The following is an 8084-nucleotide window of genomic DNA, read 5'->3' on the forward strand; positions in this document are numbered from 1 at the left end:
ACCGAGTTATTTTAGTAACATGTACAACAAGGGAGGGAAGAAAAGGTAGGAAGTCCACATGCCATAATTAGTGAAGTTCGATGTATAGAGAAGAAGAAAAAAGACAACAAGTCAAGCACCACTTTCTTGTGGTCCAAACGTTCCGGAGCATCGACGCTCGAAAATATTACGAACAAGCCGAGAACTCGCATTTCTTTCAAATATCTCGCCTTGCAAACATGACAATGAAACACAAAGAAGGTTAAAACATAAAGGAGGAAAAAAAAGCACCTACATTAACAAAAAAAAACTAAAAAATGATAAAAAGAACGGAGAAATAACTTACAGAACAAATGTATGGTACCACCATTTTATCAGAATTCTTGTACTTCTGACCAAGCAAGTATGTTCCAACAGAAAACGCTTAGAGAACAAAGAAAACCGTTGGATTTAAAAGCTTCAGCAATTTGTCCGATCGTGCAATCACATTGATCATTCCTGAAAAGGGTCTTCTTACTGCAGAAAAAAACACAAAAATTAGAGGACAAAACAAAAAATTTAATAAAAAATAAAAAACAAAACAAAAAAAGAAAAAAGCCTAAAAAACAGATAGAACCTTCTTATGGGATCTTTCCTCAACTTGCAAACACTTTCATATACTTCTTTGATTTTAATCATCATAGGTTGAAGAGACAAGGAAGGCGTCGAACATAAACTCGAGTCCGCAAAAATAAGGAAATACAGTACAAAATGTAAGAACAAAAAGAAGTTCGATGATGATATTCCGTAAGTTCACATATTCAAGAACGTGGTGCAGAACCGGAATGTCCGAAGACCCACAGCTCATAAATGAAGGGTACCATCAAAAAAATACACACACACGATATCGCTCCCCCCGGTCACCATATACATGCAGAAAATGAAAACTACGACATGAACTCATGCCGCATTACATAGCATTAGAAAGTGTCTTACATGGAACATGATGCCCAACAGCGAAAAAACAAAATACATATACAAAAGCACCCCACCACACCCCTCCCCCCATAAAAAACCAAAAAAAAAGGGAAAAAGGTTTTAGATAGAGATATATGAGGAGTAAACATAAAGAATAAAAAGGCGGGCTAGCATTAGGGGAGGGTGTGTGGGGTAGGAGAACTGTATGTTCCCCATTCAGATATCCTTGCCTAAGTCTTGCGGGATTCTTCAATAGAAGCGCTCAAGTCATCTGTTGATTCTTCAAAGAATGAGCTCGACCGCTCAATCAAATCAGAGGCATCGCGTCCATGGTTATCTCCAGCCTGAAACTCATTATTGTCATCATCATCAGCACCAGTGTTGCGCTCTATATTGGCTTCGAGAACCGGCAGCTTCTTCCCGTGCAAGAAGAACACCTACTTCCTCACGACCATGCGCAACAACAGACTTACAATCCATAGCAGCTCGGTAATACACCAACATCATCAAGCAGTCTCAAGACATGTTTCGGAAACAACTCGCACCAATACCGGTAGTTGGGCAAAGCATCCTTCGCATCATTTCCATCCCGACATGTTACAAGATCTTCAGGAATTGAGAAACCTTTTCCAAGAATCGCACAATCTTCAAGCATGGTGTTCAAGCATCTTTGTCTCCATCGAATGTGCAACTATCTCGGAAATAAATTCCCTTTCCAACAGAAGTCTAACTCAGAATAATGATCAGCAACTTTGTCACATGCACCACCGTAATTACCATCACCGTCATCTAAAGGAGGAGTTACAGTGGGTTGCCTGATGAACAAAATTATGCTTGACATAATAACGATCAACAGATGAATTGTCATCACTGTCATCTGGAAGACCATCCTTCTCAACACACTTTTCATTTACCTACCAAACAAAAAACAAAAAAAAACAGAAGTTCAGATGTAGAAGATGGAGTAGTTCATATACACAAACAAAAAACAAAACAAAAGCCCAACTATAAAAAAATAAAAAAATAAATTGCAAAACACAAAAAAAAATACCTCAGCTAAAGGAGGTGATTTATCAAAAACTGCATCTTCAACATGATCACTAAAGCAAAAGCCGGAGGACATTGAGGGGTTGGCTGGACGAACAAACCCATCATTCACATGTGCATGATCACCATCTCCCGACTTCCGAGGTGCATTTTCCTCAAAGAATCCTAGCATCTTCCCGCAAAAAATAAGAGGATAACAAAAAAGAAAAGGTAAGGAAGTTCACATGAAAAAACACAGAAGTTCACATATGTGTAATAACACAAAACAAGAGATAAAAAAAGGAAGTTCACATAAAAAGGGATGGACATAAGTTCAAGAATGACTAATTATACCTCAGCCTTCAAGCACCGATCGACCAAGTCCCGCATCAACATCTTCAACGTAAGAAGAAAAATTCTTCCGAACATTACTTTCAACACTATTATTGCCTCGATACATTTGCACGGCTCTCAAACTCGCTTGCACAAAGAGTCCCGATTCATACCAAAATCAAGAAAACCCGTGCGCATTAGAGACAAAGCCCCCTCAAGCTATCAAGGAGCGATGTTTCACGCTTTGATCGCTCATCCAAGCAGCTTCAACACCGGGGAAATTACCATCAAGCAAGCCGACCTTGAAATTGTTTCGTACGATCACCGTAGTCGGAATCGTACGAGAGAGAAACTCAACTTTCTCGCAACAGATGATCCAATCTGATCAATAACACCAGCGTAAGGCATCCCAAGCACTAGTTGAAGCAGATCGGTGATTGTCTTTCGTGTTGACATTAGCAATTTGCGAAATTGGAATCTCGCAATGACCTCCAAGCAGGATGTTCATTGGCATTACCAAGCATCAAGCTCACTACAATAGGTGCCCTCATTAAGATGAACAATTAAATCTTCAACACGATACCGATATGAATAAGCAATTTGGTTGCGGCCTTTCCACTGCATTGTAATACAGGAGTTCACTTAGAAGATAATATGAAGTTCAGATGATACATAAAAAGTAAAAAATATATAAAAAACTATGTAAGTTCACTTGGATATAAAAAGTAAACCTGATATGCCACATAAAACATTAAAAAAAAGACATAAGGAAGTTCACTTGCGACGTAGTATGAAGATCAGATGCCACATAAAAAAAGGGTTACAGCTTGAAAAAACTAACCACAATTCTCGCCAAACTTGTACTTCATCAACTCTCGTCCACCATTCTTTTGAATGTCCATTTTGTAAATAGCCTTCAGAGGTTTCTCATGCGTAAAGTTTGCGCGAGGAGTTCGAGTATGCATGACAGAATGTGGTGGTAGAAAGATGTCGTCAAGATACATAACAGTTGGGGATAACAAGACACCCTTCTAACCTAGTACTCGAGGGATATCGTGGTCTTGATATTTAGTAGCAGCTCGTTTCAACTCATCAACAACAAGTCAGGCAATAATCCATCTTTGCCATCTTATCATAATCCATGTTCACAAGCATTGCAGCCTTCCCTACCGACACGGGTAGCCGAACCAGGACATATGAGCTTACTAAAAAGAATGGCAAAGAAGACCTTAATATACCCAAATCTTCCTTCTCGGGTCTTCAACAAGATCATATAACAATTGACGCAGATCTTTAGGCTCAATACTAGCATTGCTTTCGAACCCAAACTCTTGTTTCAAAAGAGCCAATGACTCGTCATGTCCAGATTCTCGCAGCAAGATAGGAGTATCGCCTCCTATAGGAAAACCAAACACCCGATGAACAAGTTGTCTCTATTAACCTCTAGAACTCGCTGCATCCACAAGCCAACTTCATGGTAGAAGTGTCAATAGTCTTCATCAAATAACACATGAGAACACGTGATATGTTACCCTCCAGGACCCACCGAAAACACACACCAAAACCAGCTTGCTCAACCTTCAATCCGTGTTGCGGTTTTAACATTGCCAGCAGCTCGAACGAACTTCACCGAGAGAACAACGAATAGTTTGCCGAAAACGTGTCTTCTCACCATCAAGATCTTCAACTCGCCTTCCTCTTCCTAGCCATGGTTTTCTTTGTCGGCCTTTTCGTAACTTTCTTCGAATCACCTTCCAAAACAACAGGTTTAGAAGGACCTGGCTTCCTACCAACTTTCTTCCCCGGTATAGAAAAAAGCATAAAAAACAAACATTTAAAAACCACAAAAAAATTAATGAGAAGAGGAAGTTCACACCAACATGAACAGAAGTTCACACTACACTAACCTTGGCAGGAGTTTCAAAGTCTGATTCATCGCTAACCAATTCTGTACGACTCTTCTTAGCATTGCACTACATAAAATGAGATGCATAAAAAGGGAAGAGTTCAGATTCAATAAACAAAGAAGTTCACAAAGTGGAAGAATTATGTAAAAATGAACAAAACAAAAATAACCTTGCCACAGAAGAACACCATCTTCGATGGAATCTGGGACATATGTCTCATCGACATCAATCTTACGTTTACGGTGACCCGTACGTGATTTCCCAGAGATGAAACTCGTTTCAAGCAACGGTGGACTGGACAAGAGCAAAGAACACGAGGCTGCGCCGCACAGGATTTGTAGCCCGGATGAGGCAAGCAGATTTTTTTAAAAAAATAGAGAAGTTCACAATGGTACACATATGTAAAAGTGAACAAAAAAGGAATTTAACCGTAATAAACAAAATAAGAACATAAAAGAAATAACCTTGTCAGCCAGCAACATCTTCTTGAGTGCCACCCGGGGCGTATGTCCGCCGCAAAGGATCTCTCGGTCCGGGCAAGCAGCAGCTAGCAGCCAGCCTTTCCCCGCAGGTGAATTCTCTTTTATCTTCCCGCAAACAACCCTTTCTTTCCTCACTTTAGGAGGAATAATTTCAAGAAGACATTCATCACGTGTGCTTTCAGCAGCCTCGCCGTCACGTGGAACATCATTGACAACGGCATTACCCTTAGCGCACTTTGCTTTCGCAGGTATTTCCGGTAATATGTAGTCAATTTCTCCCGGTGCTGAGCAAATTTAGCAGCTTGTCTCTCCTTTTCCTTCGCAAGCCGTTCTTCAACCATATAATCCCGAGTAACTATTTGAGTACCAGCCACATGATCGAGATTGGGTTTCTTCCATCACAGTGTAGCTTCAACTCGGTTCAGCATTCAAGAACTTGCCGCAGAGGAGTATAATCAAAAACAAGGCTGCCCATGTTACCCTTCTCAACAAGCCAGGAGTCCCGTCAAATATCGGGGGATCTAAGAAACGCGGTAAACCGTCGCCAGAATATGCAAGAAAAATCCTGGTTCAAGAAATCCAGAGATTCTCTTATAGTCTTGTCACCGCATAACACAAAACAAAAAACACAAAAAAGAGTAAAAATGTAATCAAGAAAGCTTGTATGGATTGCAGGAAAAGGAAGTTCACTAGAAAATGTTAGTGAGGTTCACATATGTATGTTCCTAACCCGACTCATCAAGCATCATCTCGTCATATTAGAAGATAAATTCCCCAAACCGTAAAACACAAGATCACCGTAATCATCAACATGATCAAATACCTTCCCTAAAAAATACAAAAAACAAAAAGATTCAATCTCGTAAACATAGGAAAAAAATTCATGTTCGTACTTATACTTCCTATGTGCAAAGAAAATGCTAATTTCATGATTCACTTTTAAAAAATAACAGCCTCGTACATGAAAATAAACATTATACATAGGAAGAATGAACATAATTAATACAATGAGTTCAATTAAATGACAAGTAGTTCATAACATGTGCTATACAGAAACACAGATAAATAGATAGAACCCTAAATGGTGACCACGGGGAATTATAACACATAAAAAAAGCCTACAGAAAAGCAAACCCTAGAACAAAAAATGGGCCAGCCGTAGGACGTAACAAAAACATGGATATTTCATTTTTGACAACGCAAGAATAAAGCATGAATTTATGGGTAGTAAAAAAAACAAATCCAAAAAACAAACCTCCACCACCAGTCGAAGCATCCTTATCCATCACTCACAGAGAAATAAAAATAGGAACGGACTCCCCAACCAAAAATTGAAGCCGACCAGCCCGTCTGGGACGAACTAGAACCACCGCGAAGAAGAATCAGAGTAGCGCCGGAGTTCCAACCGCCGGCCGAACGGGGAAATATCGCCGGCAAACACCGAAGACGGCGAGGACGAGCAAACCGCAGCCGAACCTAGGGTTTAGACCAAAGGGGAAATGGTGGATTTCGAGTAGAACGAAGGAATAACAACAGGGGACGGGGGATAGCAAACGATGCGGGGGCAGCAGCTACCTAGAGCGCCGCCGCCATTGCAGAGAGGATGTAGCAGCTTCGGGATGTCCGCCCGCGAGTGGGGGAAGTGGGGAGTGCGAAGGAGAAGGCGCAGACAAGAGGAGTAAAAAGAGGAGGTTGGAAATAACCGCACCAAATTTATATTAAAAAAAAAGAGGCAACAATAAAAAAAACACCGAAACGTTACCTTTGTCGGTCGATAGAAACAAACAGAAGTTCACATTTAACCGCGATCGCGATTCACTTTGTCTAAAAAAAAGAAAAAATATAGGATGGGAGGGTCACACCCGCACTGTCCCCACAACCATTACAAAGTTCACTTGCAAAACACGTCAGGGGTTCACTCATCTTGAAAAAGGGTATTTGGGTATGTTTTAAAAACATTAATTGATTTCCTAATATAGCGGGTAGGAGTTTCCCACCACAATTACGAAGTGCACTTCTGTAAACGCAAGGAGTTCACTAATCTTAAAAAAGGTATTACACTCTATTTTAAACATTTATTAAAAAACCTTTTATTCATTTCCTAGTATAGGGGGTCCCCCCCAACCCCCCCCTTTAATGGTACAAGAATAAAAAAATTTAACACCGGTTAATTTATACATGGAGTTAAAAGAAAAAGAATACTGTAAGTAAACCGACAAGAGCTCACGTAATAAAGTAACAAGCAGCTCATTTTCAGATAAAAAAGATAAAAACATGCGTATGAATGGAAAAACAATAATACAACAAAAATGGATAGTACATTAAAGGGAAGTTCACAACTTACAAACAGAGAGATACATACATGCTCGATGTGGATTTACATGTGAAATAGAGGCCACAACTTATCTGAAAAGATGTAAATCAAACATGCAATTGACAAAAGTTCATGCATTCCGGTAGTTCACATCATAAAATTAAAGAAGTTCAGTTTGTTATAACACCAATAAACATGCACTGCTGGTAATGAAAAACAGAGCAGAGACTTGTAAGCTACGAAAAAACCCACATATAACAAGCATTATCCGGATTCTCGATACTACATCAAAGTGTAAGCATGAACACCACCGCGTCATCAATGCATCAACTGAGGAAAACATAACTACACAAGCATAGGCAAATACCGAACTAAGCAAAAGAACATAGATCCGTGAAAACAAAATTCGTGGATAAGGATCAAAGCAAACCTATCAAAACAAAAATCCTACAGGGGAGAGAGACCCAATACCATTACCGAAGACAAACAAAGCGCGAGAATATAACGGCGGAGCCATCAACCTCGAGGATTTTCACGTAGAAGAACGCCGAAGCTGTGCGACGCCCATCGGAAAAAACAAATCTGCAGCATCAAGATAAAAAAGATAAGACCAATGTCCGGATAGCATAGAAGAGATCAGTGCCGCGTACATCGACGATCCGCGATGCACCGTTGGAGAACAAATTCGTCGATGGAGCGTCGGACACGAGCACGGAGATGAGCCGCCACCGTCGCCGAAGTTCTAACAAACGCATCGAGCAAAAGGAGGAGCTCGGGAGCGAGCAAGGGAGGAAATCGCTGGGAGGAGCTCGGGAGCGAGCAGGTGGAAAACGCCGTGGAAGAGCTCGGGAGCGAGCAGGGGGGAAATCGCCATGGAAGAGCTCCTGGAGCGAGCAGGGAGGGGCGGGGAGCGAGCACGGAGGAGGTGGGTAGCGAGCGGGAGGTGGGACACGTAACGGTTCGCCGTCTCGTAGGAAGTTCACACGCGAGCGGGAGCGGGACGCGAGCGGGACGTGGACGCGAAAATATGAAGACTCACGGGAAGTTCGCATGCGATAAGTTAGGAAGTTCGAAAGGGTTCGAGAA

Source organism: Lolium rigidum, chromosome 3 (assembly GCF_022539505.1).
Source record: "Lolium rigidum isolate FL_2022 chromosome 3, APGP_CSIRO_Lrig_0.1, whole genome shotgun sequence".
Taxonomy (NCBI): domain Eukaryota; kingdom Viridiplantae; phylum Streptophyta; class Magnoliopsida; order Poales; family Poaceae; genus Lolium; species Lolium rigidum.